Source organism: Pleurodeles waltl, chromosome 1_2 (assembly GCF_031143425.1).
Source record: "Pleurodeles waltl isolate 20211129_DDA chromosome 1_2, aPleWal1.hap1.20221129, whole genome shotgun sequence".
Lineage (NCBI taxonomy): Eukaryota > Metazoa > Chordata > Amphibia > Caudata > Salamandridae > Pleurodeles > Pleurodeles waltl.
This window is the reverse complement of record NC_090437.1, coordinates 452940254-452959186: the sequence shown is the minus strand read 5'-3', so window position 1 is coordinate 452959186 and position 18933 is coordinate 452940254.

Genomic DNA, 18933 nt, shown 5'->3' with positions numbered 1-18933 from the left:
CCTATCCTTGGCAGGATGAAGCAGACTGGGCACAAAGCCCCCTCCAGAACCAGTGGAGATATGCATCCACTCACCTTATCCTTGGCAGGATGAAGTAGACTGGGCACAAGGCCCCCTCCAGAACAAGTGGAGATATGCATCCACTATCACTATCCTTGGCAGGATGAAGCAGACTGGGCACAAGCCCCCCTTCAGAACCAGTGAAGATATGCAACCACTATCACTATCCTTGGCAGGATGAAGCAGACTGGGCACAAGGCTCCCTCCAGAACCAGTGGAACATGTCACTCACTTGTGGTACTGTGGCTTTGCACTCCCCAGGAGCAAGCAGTGGGCAACCCAACCACTTGAGAGACTTGAGAGACTGTGGCTTTGCACTCCCCAGGACCAAGCAGTGGGCAAATCACCCACTTGAGAGACTGTGGCTTTGCACTCCCCAGGACCAAGCAGTGGGCAAACCACCCACTTGAGAGACTGTGGCTTTGCACTCCCCAGGACATCGCTGTGGGCATGTTGCCCCCTCCAGGAGCAGGTGCGTAGTACCATCTTCCGGCTGAGGTGAACCCCCTCTCCTTCCCCCTGAGGTGCCTGTGTGTTTTTGACCTGATGTCCCTGCAGTGTTCTCTCCGTTTTGAGGCAGGAATCAAGTGTGGGCTTCGCCTATGTTTTTAGGCCCACTGAGCACCGGACATTTGCAAAGGACAGTGTTCGGCCTTCTGTACATATTGTAAATATTTGTATATACTGCTGTTTACAATCGTTATCTTTATCTGCATATTTCTAAATATCACTTATTTCACTTAATTCTTTTTGTCCTTGCTTTCTTCCAGGGGGTTACGGGGTGTGAATGTCATGTTGCTGCATGTATTTGTGTGTATGGTGTTGTGGGTGGAGGTGGGGGTGTTGTGTGTGGCGTGTGTATGTCACTCTCTTTTTCCTCCCCTCTCCCCTGTGTGCTAGGTGCAGTACTCACCATGGTTGTCTCCACCGCCTTCTTTGACATTCCTGGTGTATTAGCAGATACACCAGCATGGGCAGGACCTGTAGTTCGGGCTCCATGGTGTCCTGGTTCTTTGATGAGTGTCAAAAGGTGAGTGGTTCCCCTTCAGATTACTGTTTCTGCCGTGCTTTTGATGTCGTTATTATCGCCCCGGAAAAGCTGGCAGATTGGTGCCTTGTAATAGAGTGGGCGGTACATTGTCTTCCGCCTGTCTGTTGGCGTTTACAACCGCAGTGTTTGTTCCACCATGGTCATGATCCCATTTTTGTTACCGCCGGCCTGTTGCCGGAATTAACGCCACTTTATCACCGACCTCCAGGGTTGTACTGAGGGCCAAAATGTGCTTCCTGCCAAAAATGAAACTCGAGCAGGAATAAAATATGTTACATCAAAAACACAACATTGTGCACTGAGGTCTATTGTTCAGTTTGAACGTTATTATCTCATCTCAGGAAATAAAACTGGTACACGCAAAGCACATAACTTTTCCACCATGTATAAGTCACACAGGATGCCTGTAAACATTATTTTTGCAAAGCTAGCATTCTTTTTAAAATGTGCTTCTGGAAAATTACTAAAACTCATTTTGTCAGTATACTTAAGCATGATTAAAACAAAATATATTTTCATTAATCATTATATAATTTCATGTCAAACTACACTGTGTCTTACACCAGATTAGGCATATTTCAAAGTGCACAGTTTTCAGTTAAGCCTTTAAACACACGTTCAGTTTATTATTGTGTTATATGTTTTAGTGACACATTTTTATTAATTATGTTCGCTGTCTAACAATCCCTCCTCTGATGACTATATATGTTGTCACAAAAGAATATATTTATTAATACTTGTATTAATACTGAGACAATTCAAAACTTTGGGCCAGATGTATTAAACCATTTTGCATTCGCAAACGGTGCGAATCGCAAAATTTGGCCGTTTGAGAATGCAAAAACGTGGTCTGCGGTGCATGAAAGATATTCACAGACCAAAAATAAGGAATCGCAAAAATTTTGATTTTTTTTGCGTTGCGACATGGTTTTGCGTTTCGCATTGTGCGTCTTGCAATTTGCGACATGAAATACCGAATCGCTATTAGCGATTTGGTATTTCAAGTCGGAAATTGCGAGACGCAAAATGTGACACGCAAAACCATGTCGCAATTCGATGCATCAAAAATTTGCAAATTGCGAATTTTCGCAGAATGGCCTTTTGCACATGCAAATTACCACTAGGTGAAACCAGGTGGTAACCCGGTGCAACCTATATAAAGAGGCCCAGAATGCCTCAGACTCTTTTCCACAATGGCTGCACTCTACGTGTGATATGCAATGCCTCCTACATCATAAGTGATCTTGTGGCCAGGTACCCAGGGAGCACACATGATTCATACATCTTTCGTCACAGCGGTATTCACACAAGACTGCTAGCTGGGGAATTTGGTGAAGGATATCTACTATGTATTTTCCCTCTGTACACTGGTGCATTGATGGCGTTGTGACATCAGATGGCTCACTTACTCACCCTCTGTTCCTTCCAGGAGACAGTGCCTACGCAGTGCGCACCTATATGATGACGCCCTACCTCAATCTTACAACACCAGCAGAACGGAGATACAATTCAGCACACAGGGCAACCCGCAATGTTGTGGAGCGCACCTTTGGGCTGCTGAAGAGTCGCTTCCGGTGCATCCACAAAAGTGGAGGGGCACTACAGTACAGCCCGGACGCGACCTGTAGAATAGTGGCTACATGTGCAATCCTGCACAATATAGCTACCACCAGGGGCATACCTGTGGAAATATCTGATTCAGACTCAGATGAGGATGATGATCCCATACCCCCCCTACAGCCAGCAGACAGGACCAGTGCAGCAGAGGGCAGGCAAAGGCGTGCAGACATCACGCATAACCATTTCAGATGTAAGTAATAACATCACAACTTCACTGACATGTGTACTGGTAGTTAGAACCTTTATTACCTTAACGTCAGGTAATATAAGTGTCACTAGCAAAAAAAAACAAAAAACATGTGTCATAAAATAAGCAGTTAACAGTGTCTCAATATTTATCCATAGTTTACTGTATAACTAAAGAAGCATACAGCCCCCTGTGGCCAATACAGTCACTTCCTACGGCCACGCAAGCCACTCGAGTGCGCAGTGGTCTCACTGGCACCTCTGGTATCTGCCTCAGTGGCAGTGCTGTACCTGGCACTGCGATGCCTAGGATCAGTGGTGGGCACTTCTACGCTGCTGAGGTTAGATGAGTCCTCAGTCTCCCCTAGTCCAAGTTCACTGGGTGTAGCAGAGCGGTTACCCAGCACAGTATCTAGCACATTAGTTATCTGGACCAGTCCCTGTGCTACATCCCTACTGCTGTGCGCTGCCTCCACCTGTGCAGCCACAGCACGCCGCAATATGAGGGCAGTTGATGTTGCAAGGCGATTGACCGATCAACAGAATCCACCAAACATGCCCATAAATCGCCTCTCCTGCCTGCGGTGGCTGACTCTGTCGTGCCTTGGCTCTGTGCAGAGTTCCCTCACTTCAATTGTCAGCTCCCTGGTGTTCTCAGAAGCTGTGATCTGTCCCTCATGCAGCTTTGAAATGTTAGAATTAAGGCACTCCAACTGCCGATGCAGCCTCCCCATGTTGGCATTGTGTGCCTGCATCTGCCTATGCATTGCCATTATTTTCCTGTTTTGCAGGCGCTGCAGTTTCAGCATAACGGATTCCAGGCCACCGAAGACTGATGGGCCCTCTCCTGCTTCCATGTGCTGTGTGCCTGCCTACTGAGGCCTCCTGCGGGGTGTTGAGTTACGCTGGGGCTGGGAATCCTGCATTACAGTGGATCTGCCGTCTGGGGAAGGAGTGTGGCCGTCATCCCACATGTCGCCTGAGTCCTGGCTCAATTCGGGGAGTGGTACAGCCATTGCCCTGCGTCTGATAGGCGCAATATTAAGTGACTCACTGGTGTTGGAGTCTGATGGAGGGTGGGTTTCAGCATCCCCCACAACGGCACATGCTGATGCTGCTGGGCCTGGGCCATCTGCAACGACAATGTGCAGCATGTCGTTTATGTATGTATCACCAAAGGTTACACAAAGGTAATAAATGTACAGTTACATCATATCACTATGCAGTGGGTGTTGTGTTCTTCTGGGTGTCGCTCTGCTTAATTACATTCTATGTGCTACTTTCAGCTCTGGGTTGTGGACTACCACTCCCATAAGGCATTGTTGTGCCGCTTCTAAAATGTGGAATGGACTACTTATCACAATGCTTTGCACTACTTGCTAATTCCTAAGGGGCATTTGTACATACACATATGGGGTTACATTTTGATATTGCACTTACCTTTACTGGTGCTTGGTGTGCCGGATGTGTCTATGTCAGTGATCCCACTGACAGCTTCTAGGAGGAGTGTCGACTCAACTAGGTCTTCCATCGGGGTGGAGGGCGTCTCGGTGGATGGTCCGCCTCCTGTGCTCCTTGCCTTCTGTAGTCTTGTTGCCACCCTCTCCTTGGCACGGGAATGCAGGTCGTACCACCTCTTTTTGATCTCCTCCACTGAGCGCTGCGCAACCCCCACAGTGCAGATTTTTGTTTGTATGTCCACCCAGAGTTTGCACTTCTCACTCTCAGGGACCTGGAGTGAGCTCTTCCCGAACAGCCGGTCACAGCTCCTCACCACCTCCTCAGTGAGCACCTCCAGTTCCTGCTCACTGAACTTGAGTTTCCTTTTCCTCTCTCCCTTCTCCTTTCCATGTGCAGAGTTGTCCATGGTGATGTGCAGTCCTGCCTTGTTCATAGACTTGCTCCCTGTGGCTGGGCTGTGTCTCTCTCACTGCTCCTTTGGGTGTGGCACCTGCAAACTGCCTGGGATGACTCACTTCCTGCTTGTGATGTCACCAGGCTCTGCCAGGTGTGCGTTCTCGCAATTTGCGATTTTCAATTACCGAATCGCAAACTTTTTGAGATTCGGTATTTGGGCCTCGCAAACTGCAAATAGCGATTTTTAAGAAATCGCTAATTCCGAATCACAAATATGTTACATAGCATATTGCGACTCAGAAATAGCGATTTCTTAAAAATCGCTATTTGCGATTCGCAGAGGGCTTTGTTCATACATCTGGCCCTTAGTTTGTTTAATATACTGTATATATTGTTTCTCAGTTTTCTCCAAGTTTCAGAATTTCTCAAATCATGAAAGTATTTGCTTCTCATCATTTCCATTTTCATTTCTTTCCTTCTCTGTTCATTTTTCATCTTTTGTCTTTGTATGAATCTATACAATTTGTAAAATCCGATTATGCAAATGACACATACAACCTCTATTCATAATGGCTTCAGTATTATTCCCACAACACCCTGACCAAGGTTTCCCAACCAATTTTTCACTTATTTTCCCACACACTTGGCTCATTCAAATCTTTTAAGTCAGAATTTAGATCTGTCAAATTCTTAATGAAATTTCAAATTCATTTACTGTTATCAGGAATGAATGTGCAGGAATGCTTTGTTTTAAGCATCCAACAGACTCCGTCTTCCTTTTCTAAAAGGGTGTCTAACACAAGATGGTTGTGAAGAACCATCGAACCTACAGCCACCATACCAGTATCCATCAATATGATTTCTCCAGAAAAATATGTTTGCATTTTATCTACAATAGTAGAAAGCTTTCTAATTTTCATGTCATTCAGAACAACTCCTACAGAAGGAATAATTGCTCAAAATATATCTCCAACTATTTCTAAATAACTTGACCTTTTTGATCTTGATCTCAGGTTTTCATGTGTTTTTTCTACATTGTCAACATGGTAAATTTAAGGGAAAACCACTCCCAAGTAGCAAGTACTATACCATCTCTTAGGGAGATGATAAAAATCACTTTTTCCACAGATGTAATAAACCCCAGGAATCACAGGATCTTGTCCATTCGGCATAGAGTCCCATTTATTCTTAAAAAGAAATACGTGTCTGCACTCACTCATTCCCACAAACTTAGGGCCATATTTATACTATTTGACGCACAACTGCGCCAATGCAGTTGTGCGTCAAAAATTTTACCGCCGGCTAAAGCCATTCCAATGCACCATGCGGGCGCCTTATTTATGGAATGACGTTAGCCGGCACAGCGGACTGGTCTCAGTCAAAAAAAATGACTCACACCAGGCAGCGCCGGCATAGGGGAAAATGGGGGCTGTGCGTCAAATAATGGTGCAAGTCAGGTCTGAGGCAAAAATCAGGCCTCAAACCGGACTTGTGCCATTTGTTTTGATGCTCAATCCCCATTGACATGACTCCTGTCTTAGCAAAGACAGGAGTCATGCCCCCTTGCCCAATGGCCATGCCCAGGGGACTTCTGTCCCCTGGGCATGGCCATTGGGCATAGTGGCATGTAGGGGGCCCAAATTAGGCCCCCCAATGCCACTTAAAAAAAACGATAAAAAATACTTACCTGAACTTACCTTTACTTCCCTGGGATGGGTAAGCCCCACTCATGGGTGTCCTCCAGGGGTGGGCAAGGGTGGCAGGGTGTGTCCCTGGGGGCAAGGGAGGGCACCTCTGGACTCCTTCCGAGCCCACAGATCCCTTAACGCCTGCCCTGACCCCGGCATTAAAAAACGGCACACAACAGGTTGTGTGCCGTTTTTTTAAGGCCCACCCCCTCCTGTGCATCAAAATGACACTGGGGTATAAATAAGGTGCACAGACCTTAAAGTTATTTTTTGGAAGGGAACGCCTACCTTGCATATCATTAACGCAAGGCAGTTTCCCACTTCCCAAAAAATGACGCACATGGTGGAATTTTGACGTCCGCGGGGTCGGGCGTCAAAGTTTAAATATGGGTCGTTGTTTGCGCTGAATGTGCATCAACATTTTTGACGCACATTCGGCGCAAACAGAGTATAAGTATGCCCCTTAGTATCAGTTCTGGATTGGGGTCTGTATATTCAAAGCCTTCCTACATGGTGATGGTCTAAAGCAAGCTTCTGTTGTGTGTTAGTTACACTATTTGCATAATCATTCTTATAAGTGCATTTCAGTAAACCCTTCTGTATCTTCTCCTTCAATTCCTTTCTTCTGTCATCAGTCTGATCCAGGAAAGTTTTCTGAGTTTGTGAAAGTGTACATGTGAGGTTGTCCCTGTGCACGTAAGCTATATCAATTATTAGTTTAGGCTCAAAGAAACCTCCTACAATGTCAATGTTCTTAGCTCTAGCAATGTTACTGAAATGTTGGTTATTTGGAACAAATGAAAAAACAACATCCATGTTCCAGTAAAAATATTGGGTGTATTCTTGGTTATAGAATCTTGTTAATAGAAGACTGCAACTAATTCCATATGTTAGTGGTAAGCTATGACATGTAATTCCTTCTTGCACTGATGAAGGAATTTGTCCGCACACATAACACTCTCGCACATCCGTTGTCTCAACATATTCATACAATAAATTATAGACAACATTAGAAGCAAAATCTCCTTGTGCGTTGTCTAAATGTAAGTATTTTTCATCTCTTTTAAACTTCTCTAATTTAGAAAGTGTAGTAGTCTCTGAGGAGGTGTATACTTCATCTCAGCTTTGTTAGAAACACTAATACTTACAATCAATAACAAACGTATCAACACACATAAAATTGCTAATCCAACACACATACACTTACAACATCTATTGTTTTTAATGTGATTGTGATTAGTTCCCATGACCTGTAAAGAAAATCAGAATCACTTCACCTTATTATTTGGCATTTAAGGGGTGTGTTCATACCATATTGTAGATGTTTGCTGGGGCATTGGGACATCCAAAGCATGTGGGGCTGGGGAGGAGACATGCCAAGTACAGATCATTAGGGTTGAGATAGATGCAGTGAAGGTAGTATGCTTGCCCTCATCTTAACTTAGAGCCATCCTAGCGTCTCACCAGTCATCCTCTCCTAAGAGTCCGACTCATTCTTCCCATTGGGATTGCAGCAGCTCAAATTTGTCTGGGCATTAGTGATCAAGGAGTGATAGATTTGTGAGATTCCCCCATTATGCAGTGCAACTATCAGGTTCAAGGAGACTTTGTTCAGGGAGGCCTGTGCCTGAAGAGATGTGCACCCCCAATGCATGCCGCAATTGAAGGTATTTGTTAAACTGCGTGGATAATGAAGAATAGTTCAATTGGAGCTCTTTAAAGGAATGTATATAGCAGCCAGACCACACATCCCCCAGTACAGAGCTACCTATCATGCCCGATTGGATAAAGCCTTCCTGACCAGCTCACGCAGCTCACGCAGCTCACGCAGCCAGGTCCCTCTCAATAAGGGGGTCTGCATTGTAAGTTTAGAGTCTCAACCTATATATCGAAGTACTGCATGCCAGCAATGAAGGACCCATTTGGGAGCATTGGGGAATGAGGGTACCATAGATCATCCCTAGCACGGCCTCAAAGTCCATTGAGGTCAGCTCTACTCTGTAAGTTGGTTCCAACCAGCTACCAGTAAACCAATCAATGATGATCAGGGTCTCCGCCACCAAGTAGTACAAGTAGACATTGGTCATACCCAAGCCCCCATCATGAGAGGCCTGTTGGCATTTAGCTAAGGCAATTCTTGGTCTGGATTTTTGCCAGAGAAACATTTTCGCCAAGGAGTCCATCTCCTTGAACAATTGTTTGAGCACCACTCAAGTCAAATTCGGAAATTGGTACAAAAAGCGAGGTAGAATCCTCATTTTATAGAGTGTGACTCTCCCCATGGCATTAAAAGGCAGGGCACACCATTTCTTCAAGTTGGGTTTTCACCTTCTGGACCAGTGTCGTGAAGTGAACTCTCCACTTCAACTAGGGAAGAAGATGTCTGTCACTCAGTGCATTCCAGATAAGGATGGATCGGACCCAACACTGACTTAGCATGGTTATCCGATAGGCCAGAGGCCTCCTCATAGAGCTGAAGCATTTGGAGGCAGCGCTGGTCTGTCACTGGTGGGTTAGACAAATATAAGAGAATGTCATCTACGTGGGAAGCAATGCAGTCTTTGTAGCCCATCTCCCACCTCCAGCCCTGAACTTGTGCTTCACAACAGATGAGTTTTGCCTGTGGCAAAGATGAAGAAAAGGGAAACGAGGGCAACCCTGTCTCGTTCCCCTACAAATAGGCATCGGGTCAGAGATCATACTGTCAATTTGTGCCTATGCAGAGGGTTCTGAATATAGCAGTCAAACTTAGCAGCAAAAGCGGGGGCCCTGTCCCTACATGCATAGAACCTGGAACAGAAAAGACCAGGTTACAGAATCAAACAGTTTTGTTTTTCAACATTAATTAGCAATAGGGCACTTGGAGGTCTCAGTAGGTGTTGGCGTCATAAGGCTACGTGCAGTCTCTGGAGACAGTACCTTGTACCTCAAGCCGGCATAAAGCTTCATTGGCCCTAATGGATATGGGTGGGTAGGGCAGTCTTTAACCGAGTAGCCAGTATCTAGGTGAATACTTCATTTCACCATTGATCAAGGAGATGGGCCGGTAGGCAGCATAGGTGTTGGGTGCAGGGCTTGTTGTGGGAATGACCACTACGGTGGGAAATGGCCTGCTTTAGTGGCTTCATTGTAAAGCACAAGTAGGTATAGAGAAAGGATGTCTCTATATGCGCCTTAAAACTCTATAGAATAGTACAGCAAGGGTAGAGGGGGTTGTAGGGTCTGGGGTGTTATCGATATGTAACTGTTTGCCTGTTTCATTCTGTAATGTATACCAACAAACCAATAAAAATTATACCAAAAAAACCTCTCTAGGATAGCCATCAGAGCCAGGTGTTTCCCAATGGGCAGGTCAATGATGGCTGACAGTATCTTCTTGGTTGTAATCAGTTGGTCTAACTCTTGCTGTAGTGCCCAAGACACCTTGGGTAAAGAAATATTGTTCAGCATATGGTGTGTCTTGTTCAGCCTCTGGCATCCCTTGTTGGTAGAAGCTGTCGAAGGCTTTTGCAGTTGCTGGGATGGTACCAAGGGGTTCACCCTCAGCATCCAGAATTTCAGGGATTAGGCAGGATGCCAGGGGTCTAGTGGCCAGCCAGTATAACTATTTGACATTTTTATCTCTGTGTTCATAAACCTTTGCTGTAGTGGTGTACCACACTTGTGCCTTCTCCAACTATATCTGCTGTATCTCGGCATACGCCATGACAAGTTGATGAGAGGCCTTGTCTTGGGGGTCACCAGTAAGATGCATCTCCAAAGGCAGCATCTGAACTTCCAGCAGGGTCATGAGGTTTAAATCTTTCTTTTTCTTTCTTTAGTTTAAAGCTTTTGGTGTGCCCTCTGATGGTGGCTTTACACACAGCCCACAGGATGCAAGCCGACTCTACCAAGTCTTGGTTAACCTGAAAGTATATTTTCAATTCATTAGATAGTGCACAAAAAAAGATCTCATCTTAAAGGTGCCACAAGTTGAGGCACCAGGTGGGTCAATAGTAGGGGGCCCTAGAATTCAGGCAGAGAAGCAAGGAAGAATGATGTGAAATTCCTCTGGGAAAAATCAGTATCTCTAAGATGTGCAAGCAGTCTGCAGCTGGCATGAGTATAAGATCTATGCACGTGTGAGTGTAGTGGGCCACTGAAGTGTGTGTGTGTTTTGTCATTGGCGCGGATGCCATAGCCTCCACGTTTTTCAAAAACCAAGGGTGTCCACACAGTAGGACAATTGTCGGGTTCCAGGGCACCTGTGTCTGGAGGGAGTACTTGCGAAGTGAACATGGGGATCTAGGAGAGCCTTAAAGCCCCATCACCAGGGCAGCAAGTGGGAATGCTAAGATGAGATTTGTTAAGGTTTGGAGAAAGGGTTCACCAGCCAGGGGTGGGGTGTAGATGGATAGCAGATTCAGACCTTGCCCCTCCACTGTACTCTCTAGAGTGAGATATCTGCCCTGGGTGTCAGGGAGGACTTGGGTGACCATGGGAAAGGAGAGGTGAAGGAGGATTGCCACCCCCTAGGAGCTCCTCGCAGAGCTGGCATTAAAAGTCCTATTATACCCATAGCGGAGCAGGAAGAAGCACTGAGTGCCTAGCAAGTGCGTTTATGGAAGCATCAGGGAGAATGCAGTGAGCATAGCGCATGACTGTGGACCACTTAACATGGTCCAACAACCTGTTAACGTTCTAGGACAAGACCTGGAAATCTGTCAGTGCAAGCATTGAAAATTGGTTAAAGCCAACAAGAGGGGGCCCCCACATTTGCTAAGGATGGCAGGGGCCTTGGATAGTCATTGCTGTGTAAGCAGGTGTGGGCTTTCCCTGGTTAATGTTGATGTGGCTTGGTGGCATTTATCTAACACCCTCATAATTAAACAAAACAAACCCCCCAATAAACCCAAACCTCATACTTCCACCCCTGAAGCATCTGTCAACCATCTAACTATAACAGAACCCCTAAAAACCATGCAGTTGAGACGTGGAGTTGTGGACCCTCTCCTGGAATGACCTCTAGTGAGTTATTGTGCAGTATAAGTTGAGTTTGGTGTCATTTCAAGCGTATCTTCCTAGTTATGTAGGGAGTTGGGTAAGCCCCTGGTAGGACCATGAGGCAACATCAGCCTTTGGTGAAATCACTGTCAGGCGGTATGGGGAGCGGGTCCCCTGAGGCTGCTGCATGTGTTGTGGGATAGGGCGATGCAGAATCTTTCTGTGATGCCTGAGGCATAGCATTCAATTGCAGCATTGCTGTGTCTAATCTCAAGGAATGTGACCTGGTGCACCCTGGCTCCAACCTTTGCAGGAGCAGATCCGGATCCTTTGTTATAGCAGAGCACTGGTCAGTCTGTCTTTTGGAGGGGGCCATTTCTGTAGGTCCACGCAGTTTGAGTCGGGCACCGGATATGTCTCTCCTCAGTTAGCCAGTCCCAGTTAGCCTCAGTGTGTCAAAAACGATGCTCTTACTAAAAAAGATGCTCTTACCATCAAAAATCATCTTTATGCATGTGGGAAACAAGAGCATGTAGGACAAATTCATGGCTTTTAGTTTCTGCTCGACCTCAGTGTAGGATCTCCTTTTGTTGGCACCACTCTGGTACAATGAGGGAACACCATTATTTTTGAGTTTTGGTAGTGCAGTTCCTTGGCTATTCAGTCCTCACAAAGGATGGAGTCTCTGTCATGAACGTTTAGGATGCAGATGATAATGGGTCAGTGTGGGGCTCTTGGAAGTGGTTTGAGTGCCAGAGCTCTGTGCACCTGCTCCACGAAAAAACAAGTTGATAATTTATCCTTTGGCATCCAGGATTTGAGACATGGTTCCAAAAACTCTATTGTATTCGACTTCTCCGAATCCTCAGGGAAGCAAACCAGTCTGAGCTTGTTGCATTGGGACTGGTTTTTGACATCTTCAGCCCACCCTCCCAGCTCTGCGTTTTGAGACATCAGTACGGAGACCTTCGTTTTCAGTTCAGAAATGTCATGTACTACTATGAATATGTGAGCTTCAGCCTTTGAGGCTCTGCTGACTATGTTGTACAAATCTTGACGTAGCAGTGCCACATCAATATGAACTTCAGCAGTCTTACTTTCTACTGCAGCCTGTGACACATGAATGGCCTGGAGGATTGTGGAACGATCTCTGTAATCTGGGCTTGAGCAGGCCCCAGAGGACTCTCCAGATGCTGTAGATCCTCCCACTGGGCCAATGGTGAATTTGTCACTGCATGGTTGGGAGGAGTGTGCTTGGTGGGTCTTGTCTTTCCTAATAACCACAGCTGTAGCTATGTTTGGTAAGTCATTGTATGTGGCATTTGGCTTGCTTTCTCCATTGCCATGCAGAGAATGGGTGGTATAAGTCCAGTGGTCTTGCAAGGTAGATTTAAGTAGGTGGAAGAAGAATCCCTAGCCGTTCCCTCTGTTGACCTGGTCTGGGCCAACCGACAGTCCCCTTTGGAGCCCGACAAGGGCCCCTTCACAGTAAAGGCAAAGAAACACAAAAAGGGGGAACTGCAGTTGCCACCTTCACTCCAAGTGTCTACTACAACACCAACCATCCAGTGTTTGATTGCCCCTCCTGCCCACATTAAGGTTGTATGTCCAAAGTTCAGCTGTTATGTGTGTGTGGGGGAGAGGCCAGAAAAAAAGAAAGCATCCTTGTTGTTAAGTCGAAGATGGACCTGTCACAGGCAACACGGTTATTAGACCATGAGTGGGCAAAGTCCCTTTGTGCTCACCTTGAAGGCCTCCCAGGCCGATGATCAAGTGCCTGCTCATTTGCTGAAGAAAGGAACGGGAGGCCAGCATGTTGCTATAGGTATTGTAAAGGCCAAGATTGGGCCGCCGAGTCCAGCCAGGCAATACGGCCGTGGTAGGCCTGTGGAATGCAGACAATGTTGACCTCTACAGAAGCCTCAGGAGAGTCTCTATAGCAAGGCTCCGTGGCACAGAGCTAAGGGGAGGGTTGAAAACAATGGAGGGTTCTTGTCTGGAAGAATCCTTGTTGGGCCAGGAGCTCATTGGTCACAGCCAGTACCCGCTCCAGAACCGGGATTATGGTCCGAAGCCACAAGGGAGGGTGAGGCGGCTAGTGGGCACTTCAATCAGGGGCAACTAACTCCCACCAATCTCCAACAACAAGGAGCTACCGTGGGGGCGCTTGAGGATGGCAGCTTATAGCAGCAGATGACAGGGGTATGGCGCACTCTTAGAGTGCAACTGCCTTCTTGATACTCAAAGCCACGGTCCCACCACAGACAAATCTTAACATTGCAGGAAAGTTCCTGACATTGTTTTTTACCAAGTTTTTCAGTTTTAAAAGACAAACTCACAAGCGCAGTTTTCTCCTATGATTTTGGGGCAATTTTGTTTCACTATCCCTCACCACCAAATTTTACCTGGTGTTGAGGAACACCAAAAAATGTGATCCAGTGCTACTTCAAATTGAGTAGGCAGTTGGATGGCTAACAACCTATGGCCCGTACTCCATCAAGCTATTGGAGAAGTGTATCAGAGTCGATGTAGGATCTGTCATTGACATACTTAAGGTCGTCCTTTCAGTTTGCCCAGTTTCAGTACGGAAGATCAGGTCTTTCCTGATACATGCTATTAATGTTTATGTCCTCCCATAATACAACTTTGTCATCTGTCATGACAAGTGTTATTTAATTCTATGAACTCTTGATGCTTGCATGTTACATCACCCTCCAAGATGCTGGCAATAAAGTATAGCATTTAAAATGATTCATTAGTTTAAAAATTGCAGTGGAGTTGTCACTGGTTTCTTTAACAAGGAAGTAAATAATGCTTGAGCGCTATGTAGTGGTCATTGTTTTAGTAAGTTACATATAATTCCTTTTACTTCCTAAAGATGTCAAAGTTATCTTTTATTGTGATATTCAAACTAGACTTGATCAGTATTTTTGAGGCTTCTGCCTATTGGCTGACTTGGACACACTTGTTCAAGACTCAATTCTGTAAAAGATAAAAACAAATTTGGAGGCCCTTACCAAGGACAACGTTTCCAACTTCTCTATCCAGGGTGTTCACCATTAGATTGTTTGAGGTATTTTAGGGGTCACAAAGTGAGTCTTTATGCGGGCTTCAAGTCTTTGTCAGCTATTAATTTGCTTTCCCTTAAACACTTCCAATTTTCAGAGCATTCTTTTAATATAGGTTTGATCTGAGCTGGGACATTTACTAACAACTTTTAAGCTGAGTTTAGTTTGAGTTACAATGGGGCCAAAGCAGCAAGCGTCGTGGGTAGTTTGTGGAGGAGGTAGATGATGAGAACCCCTGAGCCCAACTGTGATAGATACACAGTGCTACATACTTTGTAAAACCTGACTTTATGTGGTTACGTTTAGATTTTGTGAATATGGTAAATAGCACAATGTCAGTCTATTATTTAGGATAGTCGGTTTTCTGTAAGGTGTTGACGCTGTATGTAAAACTATGTCTAGAGTGAGTCCTGGTGAGTAAGTGGGGGATAGAGTGTTTAGGTAGGGAAACAGCCATTACAACGCAGTCATTACCACACATTATCATTACCACGGAGCAATTACCATGCATATTCCTTTACCACACATGCCTTTACCACAAATATACCTTTACCACACATTCCTTTAGATGAATTTTGTTGTAAAGGCATGCATGTTAAAGGCCTATGCGTGGTAAAGGATTTAAAGGTAAGTATTATAATTTTTTTATTTGCAGAGGCATGAATGGTAAAGGTGTATGCATGGTAAAGGTTTTGCAGGTAAGTACAGGTGAGTATTAAGTGTATATATATATGTGTATATATATATATATATATATATATATATATATATTTGTATATATTTACTGAAAAAAACAAAAGTTACAGCGATGGTAAAACGTTAAAAGTTAGGAAATAGAATTAACCTTAGAAATTCACTGAAAACAACAAAGGTCACATGGAGGTTATAGCTAGGTTCTGAATTTACTCGTACAAAACCATTGAAATTCAGCAGTTATAGTTAGAGTTCTTTCAAGTAACTATAACTCGCACCCTGTGGTAAATATAACTCATGCCCCCACCCCCATATATATAGGGTTTAGGGTGGGCACTGTTTTTTGTGTGGTAAGGGCGATTCTAGAGTTTAGAGTGGGTATAGGTTTTTGGGTGGTAAAGGCATTTTTGGGTTTTCAGGTGGGTATGGGATTTTGGGTGGTACAGGCATTTTTAGGTTTTAAGGTGGATATGGATTTTTGGGGGTAAGGGATTTTTAGGGTGGATGTGGATATGCAATTTAGGGTGGTAAGTGTTTTTTAGCTTTTACAGTTGGGTGTGGGTTTTTTGAGCAGTAAGGGTTTTTAGGTTTTAGGGTGGGTATGGGATTTAGGGTGGTAAGAAGTTTTTAGGTTTTAGGGAGGGCATGAGCTTTTAAGGTGGTAAGGGCATTTTTAAGTTGTATGGTCAGTATGGGTATTTGGGTAGTAAGGGCATATTTAGGTTTTAGGGTGGGCATGGGATTTAGCATACTAAAAGTTTTTGGGTTTGACGGTGGGTATGGGTTTTTGGGTGGTAAAGGCATGTTCAGGTTTTAGAGAGACAGTGCAATTTAAAAAGAGCATTTACGTGACTTTTCTTTCTCTAATAGCATAACCCTTGGATTTAAATTATGTCATTCATGCCTGTGTTTCAGGTTTGAGGAATTTGCTTTTGAAGGGTTTTTCACACACACAGTGAAACCAAACCAAACTGTGCCACCCTAACTGTTTAAACCCAGAGTGGGCATTTGTATTTCTTGGATTGTTTTTGTTCCTTTTAGTTTAACCCTATGCATGCAGGAAAGTTATATGTGATATAATGAATGCCCTTGTTTGTCTTTCTTGTGCATGATAAGTGCAACCAGTGTTCTAATTGTAGTGTGCAACAGTGAATCTCTGTGAAGCCAGCCCTAGTGTTGCAGTACTTATTGTTATAGTACTCACTTTGGGTTTTTGGTAATGCAGTGTTAGTAATTGTGCCAACAGTTATTATTATCCAAGAAAAGTGCTGGAGCATCCCGGTGTTCTTCTACCACTCCCGTGCCCATATCAGAAAGAGAGATTCAGTTTCAAGGAAGTTGAGTGCACTAACTCTACTATCACTCTGTCAACAACGATCTGCCCCCCGAAGATACAGGGTGCCTGGCTGGACCGGCAAGATGTGGCAGTGTTTTGTCTGTTTCTCTTCCACTCCCCCTTTCCTTTTGGGACACCTGCCGGGGTTTCTGTGTCCACCAGGAAGTGCTGAGAGGTGTTCCCGGAGGTCGGGGGCATGCCATCGCCCCTGCAGACATCCTGCTTTTCAGGTGAGTGGCCCCATCTCGACAGGTATGGATTTTAGGGTGGTAAGGGTATTTGTAGGTTTCAGGGTTGGTAGGGTTTTTGTTCATAGATATATACATATATATGTGTGTGTGTATATATATATATTTTTTTCACTTAAGAAAACAAAGGTTACAGGGACGTTATAGTTAGGCTCACATTTTAATTATACGAAACCATAGAAATTCACCTGTTATAGTTAGTTATCTCAAGTAACTATAACTTTTATTCTAAGGTAACTATAACTTATAACTCGTAGTCCCGCCATGCACAGTTTTTTCGTCAAAAATGTTACTGCAAATATTTCATTGATAATATCAGTAATGTTATCAAAGATGTCATGAGTAGTGTAATGTGTGGGTTAATTAGCAGTGCATGGAGATGGAACAAGTTACAGTTGCCTTAGCGCATGAGTTATAGTTCCTTGAGGTAACTCTAACTTTAACAGGTGAATTTCCATGGTTTCATACATTTTAAATGTGATCCTAATTATAACATTCCTTCAATCTTTGGTTTTTTAAAGTGAATTTCTATGTTCTTTTAAATTCTATATCCTAACTATAACATTCCTGTAACCTTTGTTGTTTTCAGTGGACTTCCATGGTTTTTCTAGTGTAAAGAAATGTTCATTACCACACGTTTAGCCAAGTCCCAACATGGCTGCCTTCTGTGGCTTGTTTTTGCCCAGGAAGTCTACCCAGAAGTTACAGTCTCCCATGAGAATAATTCTATGTAACAGCTGTTGCTGCAAGATTTCACAGATGAGAGATTGCATCCTTGTATGCAGTATATTAATATACTTTCAACCAAAAGGTACAGATAGTAGAAGTCAGATAAAATACCATGTCTGTTAGGAAAACACAGAGAAATTAGATCATACAGGAAATAACTTCTTCTGGAATAGAAAAGCAAATACTATCCTTCAATACATTTTTAAAGCAAATAATGATGGGAAAAGCCAGATTATGAGGGGAAGAAAGCTCCACAGCCTGATTCCTAGCAAAGTACCTAAGCATAAAGGGAGCACGGGCAGGAAAGGCAATCTTACCTGCTGAACTCAAATTATAAGTGGATTGAGAGAGAGAGAGATTTTCTATTATATAAAAATAGGTATGGCATTTAGTACCTTTAAAAACAATGCATAAGTAACGAAATTGAAAGTGAGTCAAAAAAGATAGTCAAAATAAATATGATATGTGAGGAGTGGTGTGAGCAGACTTAGAAAAATCAGAAAGTATACAGCCAGAAGAATAAAGAAAGGATTGAAATGGAAACAAATAATTTTGTGGAAGGTGCACATGCAAGGTGCAAAAGTAATCTAACTGCGATAAAACTAGGAATTTGCAAGGAGTTTAGTCTGAGAGAACATAAGAAATAATGGGGTATTTTTTACATTGGACAGCTTGAAATGTCAAACCAACAAAACAAAGTATGTTTGTAAAGATAATGGTAGAATCAAAAGTAATGCCTAGATTGTGCTCAGGATAAGGTGGCGTACAAGAATACAAAAAGAAAACAAGGGAGGAAAAGAGGTCCGGTGGAGGATAGAATAAGATTTTGGTTGCTGAAGGATTGAGACAGAGAAAGTGAGAGGTCAACCATGGTTCACTGACAGGGAAACACACAGGGAGTCCTGGCTGTCATCTGCATAGAAATGAGCAGGAACCCCAATATGCACATAATAAATGACAGTGGGGTGGTAAAGGGAGCAATTAAATCTGTGCTGTAACATTTGTAAATGAATTGCAAGTTGGGGTTGCAGTTTCAGATCAAACTAGTGACTCATAGTGGATGATCACCAATCCATCTCCTTCCATTGGCTGTTCTTCCTAAGAATTATAAATCTTGATTGAAGAGGAATATTGTGGATCATAGCTATGTGGGGCTGAGGCCCTATAATTTACGGAACCCCAATAATGTATGCATCTCAATGTTTACCTTAAGCAATCCAGCTCTGTTTTTCTTATTGATCTAATGCCAAGAGACACCCCAAACATTATATCTACCAATTAGCAGAAACAAATGTGAATACTAACAGGGACTCAATAGCTGAGTTCTAGCTTGAAAATAAGTTTAAAAGGTTTTTTACATGATTCTTAATATCAACAACACAGAGAAATGCATAATTTGCCACAAGACTCACAT